The sequence below is a fragment of the Eubalaena glacialis genome, chromosome 2 (genome assembly GCF_028564815.1).
Source record: "Eubalaena glacialis isolate mEubGla1 chromosome 2, mEubGla1.1.hap2.+ XY, whole genome shotgun sequence".
Lineage (NCBI taxonomy): Eukaryota > Metazoa > Chordata > Mammalia > Artiodactyla > Balaenidae > Eubalaena > Eubalaena glacialis.
Genome location: NC_083717.1, coordinates 55556374 through 55572877, shown reverse-complemented (window position 1 = coordinate 55572877; position 16504 = coordinate 55556374). Strand labels below are relative to the sequence as shown.

Below are 16504 nucleotides of genomic sequence, written 5' to 3'. Positions count from 1 at the left end.
GGTGGTGAGCAGACCTTCTTTGCAGAAACCTAGATGTTTGGCCACGGGGACTTGTGCACTGAGACTATACCCTCACCTTCTTGGCTCTTCCAGAGGCACCGCAGATCCGATGCCATGACCCTTAGCTCCATTTGCAGCCCCGTGGGTTGGCTCTGGCCGCTCCTGGCTGCTGAAGTGATTGCGATCGTTGGCTGCCCCGCGGTGGAGCCTGCGACTTTGAACGTGCAGCCTTTGAGCAGGTGCGTGGATTGATGATGACTCCCATAAATGCACTGCTTGGAAATCTGAACAAAATGAATGGGTCTCAGGTTTCTCCGAGGTCATGTCACTGACGGGCCCAGGGTGCGAAAATACAAGGCGCCAGGGCAAGGTACCCAGTTGCCGCAAGGGTTTGCCCTGCCAGTTTGGGCATCGGAATATCTCCAATGCCAATAGCTTTCTGTGTGATCCAAGGGCATCGCCTCTGACTCGATAAGGTTCCTGGTGGAAACCTTGTGGCGGTACACGGAACTTCTTTGCAGAAACCTAGATGTTTGTCCACGGGGACTTGTGCACCGAGACTACACCCTCACATTCTGGGCTCTTACTGGGGCACCCGAGCTCCGATGCCCTGAGACTTGGGTGCACTTCCTGCCACGTGGCTCGAGTCTGGCCGCTCCCTACTGCTGAGAGGATTGAGCTCGCTGGCAGTCCGCCATGGAGGCTGCGACTTTGCACGTCCAGCCTTTGAGCAGGTGCGTGGATCGGTGATGACTCCCATAAATGCATTCCTTGGAAATCTAAACAAAATGAATGAGCAATGCCTAGCGTCTTCTCATCCTAACTGAGGTCCAGCACGTGGCTCCCAAAGGAAAGGTAGGGAGAGGTCCATGTCGCATGTGCTACTGTGGGCATGCGCAGCAACATTGTTCAAGTTGAGGGTGGCGGACTTCTCGTGCGGAAAGAGCCAAGTGGAAAGGAGCCTGTGATGTCCATCCACGTGGGAAATCTAAGGACAACTTGACGTCTCTGGGCACCTGAGTCTAGCCAGGACTGCCATCCCCTGCCGCGGTCAGCGTGCGGGTGCGAAAGGAAGCGTGAGCCACTGGTGCTCCTCTGGCCTGCCATTGAGATCTACGGGCCACCCTCGAGCCCAGGTCGTTGCCTTGTTCCTGCAAGGAAACAGAAGTCTCTGCACTCAGGGTCAGAGAAGGAGTCCTGGCCAGGCCAGGCTTCTTTGTCATGTTCAGCTTGGAGATGGGATGCAGTTTAGGTTTGCCCTGATGGTCGGGGGAAATCAAATGGGCCACTGTCCCTGGGATTTGGGCGACGCTGATGGCTCCTCCTTGGGTTGTGTCCTGCTTGTGTGTTGTGTGTGGAGAGGTTGGAAAATGCCTTAGGCAAATCCAGGGGATATCAAGCTACTTAGGTGAGGGGTGGCTCTGGCACCTTACCGTGAGACGTTTGGATCCTGGTGGAGAGAGGAAGGCAAGGCGAGCGGGAAATACACGTGAGAGTGTTGGCTAAGCCCACAGGTTTACTGTTGGGTGGATAGATGGTCGGTGGACCTAGGGTTCCCGGAACTCTTTTGGGATATCGACAGGAGCATCTGGAGGCCTATGTAGGGAAGGAATACAGGTGCACATTCGTGGACCATCCCACCATTTTCCTCTCTTTTGACAATGTGCTTCACGGTGGGTCCTTGTTCCAGCGAATGGTTGCCTTCACGGCACAGTATGGGGTCTTCTCACTGGGACCGATTTGGAGGTGTTGGGATCTTTTGTCCCTGTGTGGCCTCATTGGCCCTATGTTGAAGATGTGAAGGTGTTCCTTAGGATATGCCAGTGTCATTGCTATACCCATTCCGCATAGCATTCCCTGAGGTTTGGAGCTCTTCCCGGAGGTCATTGGGCCCAACCATGCAGAAAGAAGGGAGTCGGCTGCCAAGCAAAGGCTACAGGTTTAAGGGCTGGAGTGAATGTGTGCTGCAGGGGTCATTTTGTCCTGCCACCCTCTGGTGCTGCGAGCCTGTGATCTCCAGCATGCATGGCTTCAAGCCAGAGAAGTCATGCCGGTTCAAGGGTCCAGGATGTTGGATGCGTTCTCTCATTGCACGGCTGTGGGTGACACGTTGGTTCTGGAGGACCTGGGTCTCACGGTTTCTCCAAGGTCTTGTCATTGAAGAGAAGAGTGCGGCTGTGCAAGGTGCTACGATAAGTTACCCATTGGCTGCAAGGGTTTGCCCCACCACTTTGGGCATTGGAATGGCTCCCATGCCATTAGCTTTGGTTGTGGTCCTAGGGAAGTTCCTCTGACTTGGCAGGAGACCAGGAAGTATGCTTGCTGTTGAGTCTCCCTTGATCAGTCCAGGGGTTACTCAGGTGCCCTTTGTCACGGGTCCCTACGAGCCGCTTTTGATGGAGGGCGTCATATTCGGCCAAGGGCCCTTCCCTTGTGGAAGATCTCTCCCCTTGAGGGCATGTCCACTGTGTGGAAGCATGAGTGCCAAGGGGGTGTTTGTTCCCCTAGAGGGCACTGGCTCTTAGGCTGAGGGGGCCCAGTTTTCCTAAGGGTGTCTCAGAGGATCAGGAAGACATCCTTTTGCTGTGATGGAGGGCAGAGTGCTCAGGGGAGGGATTGCAAGGCCCGAGACCAGGGGGTTGTTGGTCGGCGGCGCTCTTTGTCCTGATGGCCGCACGCTCTGAAGGCGTCTGTGTCACCATCCTTTCACGTTTGGCTGCCGACACATAGCAAGATGGACAGCAAATGAAATGTTGAGGAGAGATAGAGCACACATCGCTGGGTGGTATCGCCCTTTCCCTCGGTGCGCCCGTGCACCCTCCTCAAGCATGCGTGTGTTCTCTCACCCCGAGCCAGGTGGAATGCCAGGGAAGGAAAGCAAGCAGCAGCCTGGGGCCATCCGTATAAGCCCTGATACCCGTTGAAGTGAGGACGGTGTGGCAAGGCGAGGCCAGGCGAAGGAGCCTCGGAGGGGTGTTGTCGTGCATTCCATGAGGATCCTGCTTCAACCCTTGTTGCGGTAAGCGGCACTTCTTTGCTAAACCTAAAGGTTTGGCAACGGGTACTTGTGCACCGTGGCTACACCCTCACCTTCTGGTCTTTTCTTGGGGAACACGAGCTTCGATGCCCTGGGAACTGGCTGCATTTCCTGCCCTGTGGCTTGGCTCTGGCCGCTTCTGTACGCTGATATGATTCAGCTCGCTGTCCGTCCCCTGGTGGAATCTGCAACTTGCCATGTCCAACGTTTGAGCATGTGCTTGGATCGATGATGACTCCCACAAATGCATTCCTTGGAAATCTGAACAAAATGAGTGAGACATCCCTACCGTCTCCTCGTTGGAACTGAGGTCCAGCACGTGGCTCCCAAAAGGAAAGCAGGCAGAGGTTCACGTTGCATTTGCTGCCGTGGGTGTCCACAGCCACGTTGTTCAAGTTGAGGGTTGTGGTCATCTCATGGGGAGAAGAACCATTGGGAAAGCAGCCTGGGATGCCAATCCAGGTGGGAAGGCTTGGGACACTGTGCCGTCTCTGGGTTCCATCGTCTAGCCGGGATTGCTGTCCCCTGCCACGGTTCAGCAAGCAGGGAGGAGAGGAAGCATGAGCCATTGATGGTCCTGTCGCCTGCACTTGAGTTCTACAGGCCGCCCCCACCTGCTGGTCATTGCCTTGTGGCCTCAAAGAAACAGAAGTCTGTATGCTCAGGGTCAGAACAGGATTGCAGGCCTAGGGCAGGCTTCTTTGTCATGTTCTGCTTGGGAGACCAGATGCAGTTTAGGTTTCTCCTGATGAGGGGAGAAATGAAATGGGCCACTGTTCCCGGACGTTTGGCCAATCTGATGGCTCATCCTCGAGTTGTGTCCTGCTTGTGTGTGCTGTGTGAAGGGGCTGGAAAATGCCTTAGTCAAGCTTGGTCATGGCAAGCTTCTTTGGTGAGGGGTGGCTCTGGCATCTTGCCGTGACGCGTTGGGATGCCGGTGGAGAGAGAGTAAGGCAAGAGGAGCGAAAGAGACCTGTGAGATGGCTGGCTAAGCCCACAGGTTTACTAGTGGATGGATAGATCGACGGTGGCCATGGGGTTCCCGGAACACGTTTGGGATTACCTCAGGAACGTTTGGAGGCAAGTGAAGGGAGGGAATACGGGAGCACATTTGTGGACTGTCCCGCCGTTTTCCTCTCCTTGGTCCATTTGCTTCCTGGCGGATCCTTGTGCCAGCGAATGGTTGCCCTCGTGGCACAGTATGGTGTCTTCTCGTGGTGGCCGATTTGTAGGCCGTGGGGTGTTATGCCCTGTCTGGCCACGTTCCCCCTGTGTTGAAGACGTGAAGGTGTTCCTGAGGACAGCCAAGCATCTTTTCTACACCCGGCCCACATAGCGTTCCCTGAGGATTGGAGCTCTTCCCGGAGGTCATTGGGCACAACCATGTGGAAACAAGGGAATCGGCTGCCAAGGAAAAGCTACAGGTTTCAGGGCAGGAGAGGAGGTGTGGTGTGGGTTTCATTTTTCCCGCCACCGGCTGGTACGTCGAGACTGTGGTAACCGGCGAGCCTGGCCACAGGCCAGACAAGTCATACCGGTTCAAGTGTCTACGCTGTTGGCTGGGTTCTCTCATTGCACAGCTGTGGGTAACAAGTTGCTTGTAGAGGACCTGGGCCTCACGGTTTCTCCAAGGTCACGTCACTGACGGGCCCAGAGTGCGAAAGTGCCAGGCACCACTGCAAGTTACAAAATTGCTGCAAGGGTTTGCCCCACCACGTTGGGCATCGGAATGGTTCCCATGCCATTAGCTTTGTGTGTGGGCCAAGGGTAGGTTGTCAGTCTTGGCAGCAGGCCAGGAAGTATGCCTGCAGGTGAATCTCCCTTGTTCAGTCCAGGGGTTCCTCAGGTCCCCTTTGTCACCGGTCCCTAAGAGCTGCTTTTGATGGAGGTCGTCACATTTGGCCAAGGGCCGTTCCCTTGTGGAAGATCTCAGGGACCACATTTCCCCTTGAGGGTGAGTCCATTGTGTGGGAGCGTATGTGCCAGGAGTGGTTTTGTTCCCCAGAGGGCAGTGGCTCTTACGCTGAGTAATCCCAGTTCCCCTGAGGGTGTCTCAGCGGTTCAGGATGACATCCCTATGCTGTGTCGGGGGGAGGTGGCTCAGGCGGGGAAGTTCAAGGCCCATACCAGGGGGTTGATGGATGGCCGTGCTCTTTGTGCTGATGCCCGTGCGCTCTGAAGGCATCTGTGCCACGATGCATTCACGTTTGGCTGTGGACACACAGACGTGATGGGCAGCAAATGAAATGTTGAGGGGAGATATAGCGCACATCGCTGGGCGGTATCACCCTTTCCCTCTGTGCGCCCGTTCACCTTTCTCAAACATCCCTGTGTTCTGTCACCCTGAGGCAGGTGGTGGAGTGCCAGGGAACAAACGCCTGCAGCAGCTTGGAGCCCTCTGTATACTCCGTGATACCTGGCCAAGTGAGGACAGTGCGGCAAGGTGAGGCAAGGCGAGGTGAAGGAGTCTCAGAGTGGTTTTGGCGTGAAGTCCTTGAGGATCCTTGTAGGAACCTCGTGTGGTGGTGAGCAGACCTTCTTTGCAGAAACCTAGATGTTTGGCCACGGGGACTTGTGCACTGAGACTATACCCTCACCTTCTTGGCTCTTCCAGGGGCACCGCAGATCCGATGCCATGACCCTTAGCTCCATTTGCAGCCCCGTGGGTTGGCTCTGGCCGCTCCAGGCTGCTGAAGTGATTGCGATCGTTGGCTGCCCCGCGGTGGAGCCTGCGACTTTGAACGTGCAGCCTTTGAGCAGGTGCGTGGATTGATGATGACTCCCATAAATGTACTGCTTGGAAATCTGAACACAATGAATGGGTCTCAGGTTTCTCCGAGGTCATGTCACTGACGGGCCCAGGGTGCGAAAATACAAGGCGCCAGGGCAAGGTACCCAGTTGCCGCAAGGGTTTGCCCTGCCAGTTTGGGCATCGGAATATCTCCAATGCCAATAGCTTTCTGTGTGATCCAAGGGCATCGCCTGTGACTCGATAAGGTTCCTGGTGGAAACCTTGTGGCGGTACACGGAACTTCTTTGCAGAAACCTAGATGTTTGGCCACGGGGACTTGTGCACCGAGACTACACCCTCACATTCTGGGCTCTTACTGGGGCACCCGAGCTCCGATGCCCTGAGACTTGGGTGCACTTCCTGCCACGTGGCTCGAGTCTGGCCGCTCCCTACTGCTGAGAGGATTGAGCTCGCTGGCAGTCCGCCATGGAGGCTGCGACTTTGCACGTCCAGCCTTTGAGCAGGTGCGTGGATCGGTGATGACTCCCATAAATGCATTCCTTGGAAATCTAAACAAAATGAATGAGCAATGCCTAGCGTCTTCTCATCCTAACTGAGGTCCAGCACGTGGCTCCCAAAGGAAAGGTAGGGAGAGGTCCATGTCGCATGTGCTACTGTGGGCATGCGCAGCAACATTGTTCAAGTTGAGGGTGGCGGACTTCTCGTGCGGAAAGAGCCAAGTGGAAAGGAGCCTGTGATGTCCATCCACGTGGGAAATCTAAGGACAACTTGACGTCTCTGGGCACCTGAGTCTAGCCAGGACTGCCATCCCCTGCCGCGGTCAGCGTGCGGGTGCGAAAGGAAGCGTGAGCCACTGGTGCTCCTCTGGCCTGCCATTGAGATCTACGGGCCACCCTCGAGCCCAGGTCGTTGCCTTGTTCCTGCAAGGAAACAGAAGTCTCTGCACTCAGGGTCAGAGAAGGAGTCCTGGCCAGGCCAGGCTTCTTTGTCATGTTCAGCTTGGAGATGGGATGCAGTTTAGGTTTGCCCTGATGGTCGGGGGAAATCAAATGGGCCACTGTCCCTGGGATTTGGGCGACGCTGATGGCTCCTCCTTGGGTTGTGTCCTGCTTGTGTGTTGTGTGTGGAGAGGTTGGAAAATGCCTTAGGCAAATCCAGGGGATATCAAGCTACTTAGGTGAGGGGTGGCTCTGGCACCTTACCGTGAGACGTTTGGATCCTGGTGGAGAGAGGAAGGCAAGGCGAGCGGGAAATACACGTGAGAGTGTTGGCTAAGCCCACAGGTTTACTGTTGGGTGGATAGATGGTCGGTGGACCTAGGGTTCCCGGAACTCTTTTGGGATATCGACAGGAGCATCTGGAGGCCTATGTAGGGAAGGAATACAGGTGCACATTCGTGGACCATCCCACCATTTTCCTCTCTTTTGACAATGTGCTTCACGGTGGGTCCTTGTTCCAGCGAATGGTTGCCTTCACGGCACAGTATGGGGTCTTCTCACTGGGACCGATTTGGAGGTGTTGGGATCTTTTGTCCCTGTGTGGCCTCATTGGCCCTATGTTGAAGATGTGAAGGTGTTCCTTAGGATATGCCAGTGTCATTGCTATACCCATTCCGCATAGCATTCCCTGAGGTTTGGAGCTCTTCCCGGAGGTCATTGGGCCCAACCATGCAGAAAGAAGGGAGTCGGCTGCCAAGCAAAGGCTACAGGTTTAAGGGCTGGAGTGAATGTGTGCTGCAGGGGTCATTTTGTCCTGCCACCCTCTGGTGCTGCGAGCCTGTGATCTCCAGCGTGCATGGCTTCAAGCCAGAGAAGTCATGCCGGTTCAAGGGTCCAGGATGTTGGATGCGTTCTCTCATTGCACGGCTGTGGGTGACACGTTGGTTCTGGAGGACCTGGGTCTCACGGTTTCTCCAAGGTCTTGTCATTGAAGAGAAGAGTGCGGCTGTGCAAGGTGCTACGATAAGTTACCCATTGGCTGCAAGGGTTTGCCCCACCACTTTGGGCATTGGAATGGCTCCCATGCCATTAGCTTTGGTTGTGGTCCTAGGGAAGTTCCTCTGACTTGGCAGGAGACCAGGAAGTATGCTTGCTGTTGAGTCTCCCTTGATCAGTCCAGGGGTTACTCAGGTGCCCTTTGTCACGGGTCCCTACGAGCCGCTTTTGATGGAGGGCGTCATATTCGGCCAAGGGCCCTTCCCTTGTGGAAGATCTCTCCCCTTGAGGGCATGTCCACTGTGTGGAAGCATGAGTGCCAAGGGGGTGTTTGTTCCCCTAGAGGGCACTGGCTCTTAGGCTGAGGGGGCCCAGTTTTCCTAAGGGTGTCTCAGAGGATCAGGAAGACATCCTTTTGCTGTGATGGAGGGCAGAGTGCTCAGGGGAGGGATTGCAAGGCCCGAGACCAGGGGGTTGTTGGTCGGCGGCGCTCTTTGTCCTGATGGCCGCACGCTCTGAAGGCGTCTGTGTCACCATCCTTTCACGTTTGGCTGCCGACACATAGCAAGATGGACAGCAAATGAAATGTTGAGGAGAGATAGAGCACACATCGCTGGGTGGTATCGCCCTTTCCCTCGGTGCGCCCGTGCACCCTCCTCAAGCATGCGTGTGTTCTCTCACCCCGAGCCAGGTGGAATGCCAGGGAAGGAAAGCAAGCAGCAGCCTGGGGCCATCCGTATAAGCCCTGATACCCGTTGAAGTGAGGACGGTGTGGCCAGGCGAGGCCAGGCGAAGGAGCCTCGGAGGGGTGTTGTCGTGCATTCCATGAGGATCCTGCTTCAACCCTTGTTGCGGTAAGCGGCACTTCTTTGCTAAACCTAAAGGTTTGGCAACGGGTACTTGTGCACCGTGGCTACACCCTCACCTTCTGGTCTTTTCTTGTGGAACACGAGCTTCGATGCCCTGGGAACTGGCTGCATTTCCTGCCCTGTGGCTTGGCTCTGGCCGCTTCTGTACGCTGATATGATTCAGCTCGCTGTCCGTCCCCTGGTGGAATCTGCAACTTGCCATGTCCAACGTTTGAGCATGTGCTTGGATCGATGATGACTCCCACAAATGCATTCCTTGGAAATCTGAACAAAATGAGTGAGACATCCCTACCGTCTCCTCGTTGGAACTGAGGTCCAGCACGTGGCTCCCAAAAGGAAAGCAGGCAGAGGTTCACGTTGCATTTGCTGCCGTGGGTGTCCACAGCCACGTTGTTCAAGTTGAGGGTTGTGGTCATCTCATGGGGAGAAGAACCATTGGGAAAGCAGCCTGGGATGCCAATCCAGGTGGGAAGGCTTGGGACACTGTGCCGTCTCTGGGTTCCTTCGTCTAGCCAGGATTGCAACCGTCCCCTGCCACGGTTCAGCAAGCAGGGAGGAGAGGAAGCATGAGCCATTGATGGTCCTGTCGCCTGCACTTGAGTTCTACAGGCCGCCCCCACCTGCTGGTCATTGCCTTGTGGCCTCAAAGAAACAGAAGTCTGTATGCTCAGGGTCAGAACAGGATTGCAGGCCTAGGGCAGGCTTCTTTGTCATGTTCTGCTTGGGAGACCAGATGCAGTTTAGGTTTCTCCTGATGAGGGGAGAAATGAAATGGGCCACTGTTCCCGGACGTTTGGCCAATCTGATGGCTCATCCTCGAGTTGTGTCCTGCTTGTGTGTGCTGTGTGAAGGGGCTGGAAAATGCCTTAGTCAAGCTTGGTCACGGCAAGCTTCTTTGGTGAGGGGTGGCTCTGGCATCTTGCCGTGACGCGTTGGGATGCCGGTGGAGAGAGAGTAAGGCAAGAGGAGCGAAAGAGACCTGTGAGATGGCTGGCTAAGCCCACAGGTTTACTAGTGGATGGATAGATCGACGGTGGCCATGGGGTTCCCGGAACACGTTTGGGATTACCTCAGGAACGTTTGGAGGCAAGTGAAGGGAGGGAATACGGGAGCACATTTGTGGACTGTCCCGCCGTTTTCCTCTCCTTGGTCCATTTGCTTCCTGGCGGATCCTTGTGCCAGCGAATGGTTGCCCTCGTGGCACAGTATGGTGTCTTCTCGTGGTGGCCGATTTGTAGGCCGTGGGGTGTTATGCCCTGTCTGGCCACGTTCCCCCTGTGTTGAAGACGTGAAGGTGTTCCTGAGGACAGCCAAGCATCTTTTCTACACCCGGCCCACATAGCGTTCCCTGAGGATTGGAGCTCTTCCCGGAGGTCATTGGGCACAACCATGTGGAAACAAGGGAATCGGCTGCCAAGGAAAAGCTACAGGTTTCAGGGCAGGAGAGGAGGTGTGGTGTGGGTTTCATTTTTCCCGCCACCGGCTGGTACGTCGAGACTGTGGTAACCGGCGAGCCTGGCCACAGGCCAGACAAGTCATACCGGTTCAAGTGTCTACGCTGTTGGCTGGGTTCTCTCATTGCACAGCTGTGGGTAACAAGTTGCTTGTAGAGGACCTGGGCCTCACGGTTTCTCCAAGGTCACGTCACTGACGGGCCCAGAGTGCGAAAGTGCCAGGCACCACTGCAAGTTACAAAATTGCTGCAAGGGTTTGCCCCACCATGTTGGGCATCAGAATGGTTCCCATGCCATTAGCTTTGTGTGTGGGCCAAGGGTAGGTTGTCAGTCTTGGCAGCAGGCCAGGAAGTATGCCTGCAGGTGAATCTCCCTTGTTCAGTCCAGGGGTTCCTCAGGTCCCCTTTGTCACCGGTCCCTAAGAGCTGCTTTTGATGGAGGTCGTCACATTTGGCCAAGGGCCGTCCCTTGTGGAAGATCTCAGGGACCACATTTCCCCTTGAGGGTGAGTCCATTGTGTGGGAGCGTATGTGCCAGGAGTGGTTTTGTTCCCCAGAGGGCAGTGGCTCTTACGCTGAGTAATCCCAGTTCCCCTGAGGGTGTCTCAGCGGTTCAGGATGACATCCCTATGCTGTGTCGGGGGGAGGTGGCTCAGGCGGGGAAGTTCAAGGCCCATACCAGGGGGTTGATGGATGGCCGTGCTCTTTGTGCTGATGCCCGTGCGCTCTGAAGGCATCTGTGCCACGATGCATTCACGTTTGGCTGTGGACACACAGACGTGATGGGCAGCAAATGAAATGTTGAGGGGAGATATAGCGCACATCGCTGGGCGGTATCACCCTTTCCCTCTGTGCGCCCGTTCACCTTTCTCAAACATCCCTGTGTTCTGTCACCCTGAGGCAGGTGGTGGAGTGCCAGGGAACAAACGCCTGCAGCAGCTTGGAGCCCTCTGTATACTCCGTGATACCTGGCCAAGTGAGGACAGTGCGGCAAGGTGAGGCAAGGCGAGGTGAAGGAGTCTCAGAGTGGTTTTGGCGTGAAGTCCTTGAGGATCCTTGTAGGAACCTCGTGTGGTGGTGAGCAGACCTTCTTTGCAGAAACCTAGATGTTTGGCCACGGGGACTTGTGCACTGAGACTATACCCTCACCTTCTTGGCTCTTCCAGGGGCACCGCAGATCCGATGCCATGACCCTTAGCTCCATTTGCAGCCCCGTGGGTTGGCTCTGGCCGCTCCTGACTGCTGAAGTGATTGCGATCGTTGGCTGCCCCGTGGTGGAGCCTGCGACTTTGAACGTGCAGCCTTTGAGCAGGTGCGTGGATTGATGATGACTCCCATAAATGTACTGCTTGGAAATCTGAACACAATGAATGGGTCTCAGGTTTCTCCGAGGTCATGTCACTGACGGGCCCAGGGTGCGAAAATACAAGGCGCCAGGGCAAGGTACCCAGTTGCCGCAAGGGTTTGCCCTGCCAGTTTGGGCATCGGAATATCTCCAATGCCAATAGCTTTCTGTGTGATCCAAGGGCATCGCCTGTGACTCGATAAGGTTCCTGGTGGAAACCTTGTGGCGGTACACGGAACTTCTTTGCAGAAACCTAGATGTTTGGCCACGGGGACTTGTGCACCGAGACTACACCCTCACATTCTGGGCTCTTACTGGGGCACCCGAGCTCCGATGCCCTGAGACTTGGGTGCACTTCCTGCCACGTGGCTCGAGTCTGGCCGCTCCCTACTGCTGAGAGGATTGAGCTCGCTGGCAGTCCGCCATGGAGGCTGCGACTTTGCACGTCCAGCCTTTGAGCAGGTGCGTGGATCGGTGATGACTCCCATAAATGCATTCCTTGGAAATCTAAACAAAATGAATGAGCAATGCCTAGCGTCTTCTCATCCTAACTGAGGTCCAGCACGTGGCTCCCAAAGGAAAGGTAGGGAGAGGTCCATGTCGCATGTGCTACTGTGGGCATGCGCAGCAACATTGTTCAAGTTGAGGGTGGCGGACTTCTCGTGCGGAAAGAGCCAAGTGGAAAGGAGCCTGTGATGTCCATCCACGTGGGAAATCTAAGGACAACTTGACATCTCTGGGCACCTGAGTCTAGCCAGGACTGCCATCCCCTGCCGCGGTCAGCGTGCGGGTGCGAAAGGAAGCGTGAGCCACTGGTGCTCCTCTGGCCTGCCATTGAGATCTACGGGCCACCCTCGAGCCCAGGTCGTTGCCTTGTTCCTGCAAGGAAACAGAAGTCTCTGCACTCAGGGTCAGAGAAGGAGTCCTGGCCAGGCCAGGCTTCTTTGTCATGTTCAGCTTGGAGATGGGATGCAGTTTAGGTTTGCCCTGATGGTCGGGGGAAATCAAATGGGCCACTGTCCCTGGGATTTGGGCGACGCTGATGGCTCCTCCTTGGGTTGTGTCCTGCTTGTGTGTTGTGTGTGGAGAGGTTGGAAAATGCCTTAGGCAAATCCAGGGGATATCAAGCTACTTAGGTGAGGGGTGGCTCTGGCACCTTACCGTGAGACGTTTGGATCCTGGTGGAGAGAGGAAGGCAAGGCGAGCGGGAAATACACGTGAGAGTGTTGGCTAAGCCCACAGGTTCACTGTTGGGTGGATAGATGGTCGGTGGACCTAGGGTTCCCGGAACTCTTTTGGGATATCGACAGGAGCATCTGGAGGCCTATGTAGGGAAGGAATACAGGTGCACATTCGTGGACCATCCCACCATTTTCCTCTCTTTTGACAATGTGCTTCACGGTGGGTCCTTGTTCCAGCGAATGGTTGCCTTCACGGCACAGTATGGGGTCTTCTCACTGGGACCGATTTGGAGGTGTTGGGATCTTTTGTCCCTGTGTGGCCTCATTGGCCCTATGTTGAAGATGTGAAGGTGTTCCTTAGGATATGCCAGTGTCATTGCTATACCCATTCCGCATAGCATTCCCTGAGGTTTGGAGCTCTTCCCGGAGGTCATTGGGCCCAACCATGCAGAAAGAAGGGAGTCGGCTGCCAAGCAAAGGCTACAGGTTTAAGGGCTGGAGTGAATGTGTGCTGCAGGGGTCATTTTGTCCTGCCACCCTCTGGTGCTGCGAGCCTGTGATCTCCAGCGTGCATGGCTTCAAGCCAGAGAAGTCATGCCGGTTCAAGGGTCCAGGATGTTGGATGCGTTCTCTCATTGCACGGCTGTGGGTGACACGTTGGTTCTGGAGGACCTGGGTCTCACGGTTTCTCCAAGGTCTTGTCATTGAAGAGAAGAGTGCGGCTGTGCAAGGTGCTACGATAAGTTACCCATTGGCTGCAAGGGTTTGCCCCACCACTTTGGGCATTGGAATGGCTCCCATGCCATTAGCTTTGGTTGTGGTCCTAGGGAAGTTCCTCTGACTTGGCAGGAGACCAGGAAGTATGCTTGCTGTTGAGTCTCCCTTGATCAGTCCAGGGGTTACTCAGGTGCCCTTTGTCACGGGTCCCTACGAGCCGCTTTTGATGGAGGGCGTCATATTCGGCCAAGGGCCCTTCCCTTGTGGAAGATCTCTCCCCTTGAGGGCATGTCCACTGTGTGGAAGCATGAGTGCCAAGGGGGTGTTTGTTCCCCTAGAGGGCACTGGCTCTTAGGCTGAGGGGGCCCAGTTTTCCTAAGGGTGTCTCAGAGGATCAGGAAGACATCCTTTTGCTGTGATGGAGGGCAGAGTGCTCAGGGGAGGGATTGCAAGGCCCGAGACCAGGGGGTTGTTGGTCGGCGGCGCTCTTTGTCCTGATGGCCGCACGCTCTGAAGGCGTCTGTGTCACCATCCTTTCACGTTTGGCTGCCGACACATAGCAAGATGGACAGCAAATGAAATGTTGAGGAGAGATAGAGCACACATCGCTGGGTGGTATCGCCCTTTCCCTCGGTGCGCCCGTGCACCCTCCTCAAGCATGCGTGTGTTCTCTCACCCCGAGCCAGGTGGAATGCCAGGGAAGGAAAGCAAGCAGCAGCCTGGGGCCATCCGTATAAGCCCTGATACCCGTTGAAGTGAGGACGGTGTGGCCAGGCGAGGCCAGGCGAAGGAGCCTCGGAGGGGTGTTGTCGTGCATTCCATGAGGATCCTGCTTCAACCCTTGTTGCGGTAAGCGGCACTTCTTTGCTAAACCTAAAGGTTTGGCAACGGGTACTTGTGCACCGTGGCTACACCCTCACCTTCTGGTCTTTTCTTGTGGAACACGAGCTTCGATGCCCTGGGAACTGGCTGCATTTCCTGCCCTGTGGCTTGGCTCTGGCCGCTTCTGTACGCTGATATGATTCAGCTCGCTGTCCGTCCCCTGGTGGAATCTGCAACTTGCCATGTCCAACGTTTGAGCATGTGCTTGGATCGATGATGACTCCCACAAATGCATTCCTTGGAAATCTGAACAAAATGAGTGAGACATCCCTACCGTCTCCTCGTTGGAACTGAGGTCCAGCACGTGGCTCCCAAAAGGAAAGCAGGCAGAGGTTCACGTTGCATTTGCTGCCGTGGGTGTCCACAGCCACGTTGTTCAAGTTGAGGGTTGTGGTCATCTCATGGGGAGAAGAACCATTGGGAAAGCAGCCTGGGATGCCAATCCAGGTGGGAAGGCTTGGGACACTGTGCCGTCTCTGGGTTCCTTCGTCTAGCCAGGATTGCAACCGTCCCCTGCCACGGTTCAGCAAGCAGGGAGGAGAGGAAGCATGAGCCATTGATGGTCCTGTCGCCTGCACTTGAGTTCTACAGGCCGCCCCCACCTGCTGGTCATTGCCTTGTGGCCTCAAAGAAACAGAAGTCTGTATGCTCAGGGTCAGAACAGGATTGCAGGCCTAGGGCAGGCTTCTTTGTCATGTTCTGCTTGGGAGACCAGATGCAGTTTAGGTTTCTCCTGATGAGGGGAGAAATGAAATGGGCCACTGTTCCCGGACGTTTGGCCAATCTGATGGCTCATCCTCGAGTTGTGTCCTGCTTGTGTGTGCTGTGTGAAGGGGCTGGAAAATGCCTTAGTCAAGCTTGGTCACGGCAAGCTTCTTTGGTGAGGGGTGGCTCTGGCATCTTGCCGTGACGCGTTGGGATGCCGGTGGAGAGAGAGTAAGGCAAGAGGAGCGAAAGAGACCTGTGAGATGGCTGGCTAAGCCCACAGGTTTACTAGTGGATGGATAGATCGACGGTGGCCATGGGGTTCCCGGAACACGTTTGGGATTACCTCAGGAACGTTTGGAGGCAAGTGAAGGGAGGGAATACGGGAGCACATTTGTGGACTGTCCCGCCGTTTTCCTCTCCTTGGTCCATTTGCTTCCTGGCGGATCCTTGTGCCAGCGAATGGTTGCCCTCGTGGCACAGTATGGTGTCTTCTCGTGGTGGCCGATTTGTAGGCCGTGGGGTGTTATGCCCTGTCTGGCCACGTTCCCCCTGTGTTGAAGACGTGAAGGTGTTCCTGAGGACAGCCAAGCATCTTTTCTACACCCGGCCCACATAGCGTTCCCTGAGGATTGGAGCTCTTCCCGGAGGTCATTGGGCACAACCATGTGGAAACAAGGGAATCGGCTGCCAAGGAAAAGCTACAGGTTTCAGGGCAGGAGAGGAGGTGTGGTGTGGGTTTCATTTTTCCCGCCACCGGCTGGTACGTCGAGACTGTGGTAACCGGCGAGCCTGGCCACAGGCCAGACAAGTCATACCGGTTCAAGTGTCTACGCTGTTGGCTGGGTTCTCTCATTGCACAGCTGTGGGTAACAAGTTGCTTGTAGAGGACCTGGGCCTCACGGTTTCTCCAAGGTCACGTCACTGATGGGCCCAGAGTGCGAAAGTGCCAGGCACCACTGCAAGTTACAAAATTGCTGCAAGGGTTTGCCCCACCACGTTGGGCATCGGAATGGTTCCCATGCCATTAGCTTTGTGTGTGGGCCAAGGGTAGGTTGTCAGTCTTGGCAGCAGGCCAGGAAGTATGCCTGCAGGTGAATCTCCCTTGTTCAGTCCAGGGGTTCCTCAGGTCCCCTTTGTCACCGGTCCCTAAGAGCTGCTTTTGATGGAGGTCGTCACATTTGGCCAAGGGCCGTCCCTTGTGGAAGATCTCAGGGACCACATTTCCCCTTGAGGGTGAGTCCATTGTGTGGGAGCGTATGTGCCAGGAGTGGTTTTGTTCCCCAGAGGGCAGTGGCTCTTACGCTGAGTAATCCCAGTTCCCCTGAGGGTGTCTCAGCGGTTCAGGATGACATCCCTATGCTGTGTCGGGGGGAGGTGGCTCAGGCGGGGAAGTTCAAGGCCCATACCAGGGGGTTGATGGATGGCCGTGCTCTTTGTGCTGATGCCCGTGCGCTCTGAAGGCATCTGTGCCACGATGCATTCACGTTTGGCTGTGGACACACAGACGTGATGGGCAGCAAATGAAATGTTGAGGGGAGATATAGCGCACATCGCTGGGCGGTATCACCCTTTCCCTCTGTGCGCCCGTTCACCTTTCTCAAACATCCCTGTGTTCTGTCACCCTGA

At 55.6% G+C, this 16504-nt stretch overlaps 9 non-coding genes across 9 annotated transcripts; all 9 read left to right on the top strand.

Moving 5' to 3' along the window:
* Nucleotides 1-245: 245 nt before the first annotated feature.
* LOC133085914 (small nucleolar RNA SNORD116) lies at nucleotides 246-339 on the top strand. Its single transcript, XR_009699713.1, has one exon. It is a non-coding gene; the product is annotated as a small nucleolar RNA SNORD116 (small nucleolar RNA).
* A 401-nt stretch (nucleotides 340-740) lies between these two features.
* Nucleotides 741-832, top strand: LOC133086547 (small nucleolar RNA SNORD116). The gene has a single exon (XR_009700299.1). It is a non-coding gene; the product is annotated as a small nucleolar RNA SNORD116 (small nucleolar RNA).
* A 2427-nt stretch (nucleotides 833-3259) lies between these two features.
* Nucleotides 3260-3351, top strand: LOC133086179 (small nucleolar RNA SNORD116). Its single transcript, XR_009699943.1, has one exon. It is a non-coding gene; the product is annotated as a small nucleolar RNA SNORD116 (small nucleolar RNA).
* A 2452-nt stretch (nucleotides 3352-5803) lies between these two features.
* LOC133085962 (small nucleolar RNA SNORD116) lies at nucleotides 5804-5897 on the top strand. Its single transcript, XR_009699759.1, has one exon. It is a non-coding gene; the product is annotated as a small nucleolar RNA SNORD116 (small nucleolar RNA).
* A 401-nt stretch (nucleotides 5898-6298) lies between these two features.
* On the top strand, nucleotides 6299-6390 carry LOC133086546 (small nucleolar RNA SNORD116). Its single transcript, XR_009700298.1, has one exon. It is a non-coding gene; the product is annotated as a small nucleolar RNA SNORD116 (small nucleolar RNA).
* Nucleotides 6391-8817: 2427 nt separating this feature from the next.
* Nucleotides 8818-8909, top strand: LOC133086178 (small nucleolar RNA SNORD116). The gene has a single exon (XR_009699942.1). It is a non-coding gene; the product is annotated as a small nucleolar RNA SNORD116 (small nucleolar RNA).
* A 2454-nt stretch (nucleotides 8910-11363) lies between these two features.
* LOC133085961 (small nucleolar RNA SNORD116) lies at nucleotides 11364-11457 on the top strand. Its single transcript, XR_009699758.1, has one exon. It is a non-coding gene; the product is annotated as a small nucleolar RNA SNORD116 (small nucleolar RNA).
* Nucleotides 11458-11858: 401 nt separating this feature from the next.
* Nucleotides 11859-11950, top strand: LOC133086545 (small nucleolar RNA SNORD116). The gene has a single exon (XR_009700297.1). It is a non-coding gene; the product is annotated as a small nucleolar RNA SNORD116 (small nucleolar RNA).
* Nucleotides 11951-14377: 2427 nt separating this feature from the next.
* LOC133086176 (small nucleolar RNA SNORD116) lies at nucleotides 14378-14469 on the top strand. The gene has a single exon (XR_009699941.1). It is a non-coding gene; the product is annotated as a small nucleolar RNA SNORD116 (small nucleolar RNA).
* Nucleotides 14470-16504: the final 2035 nt, after the last annotated feature.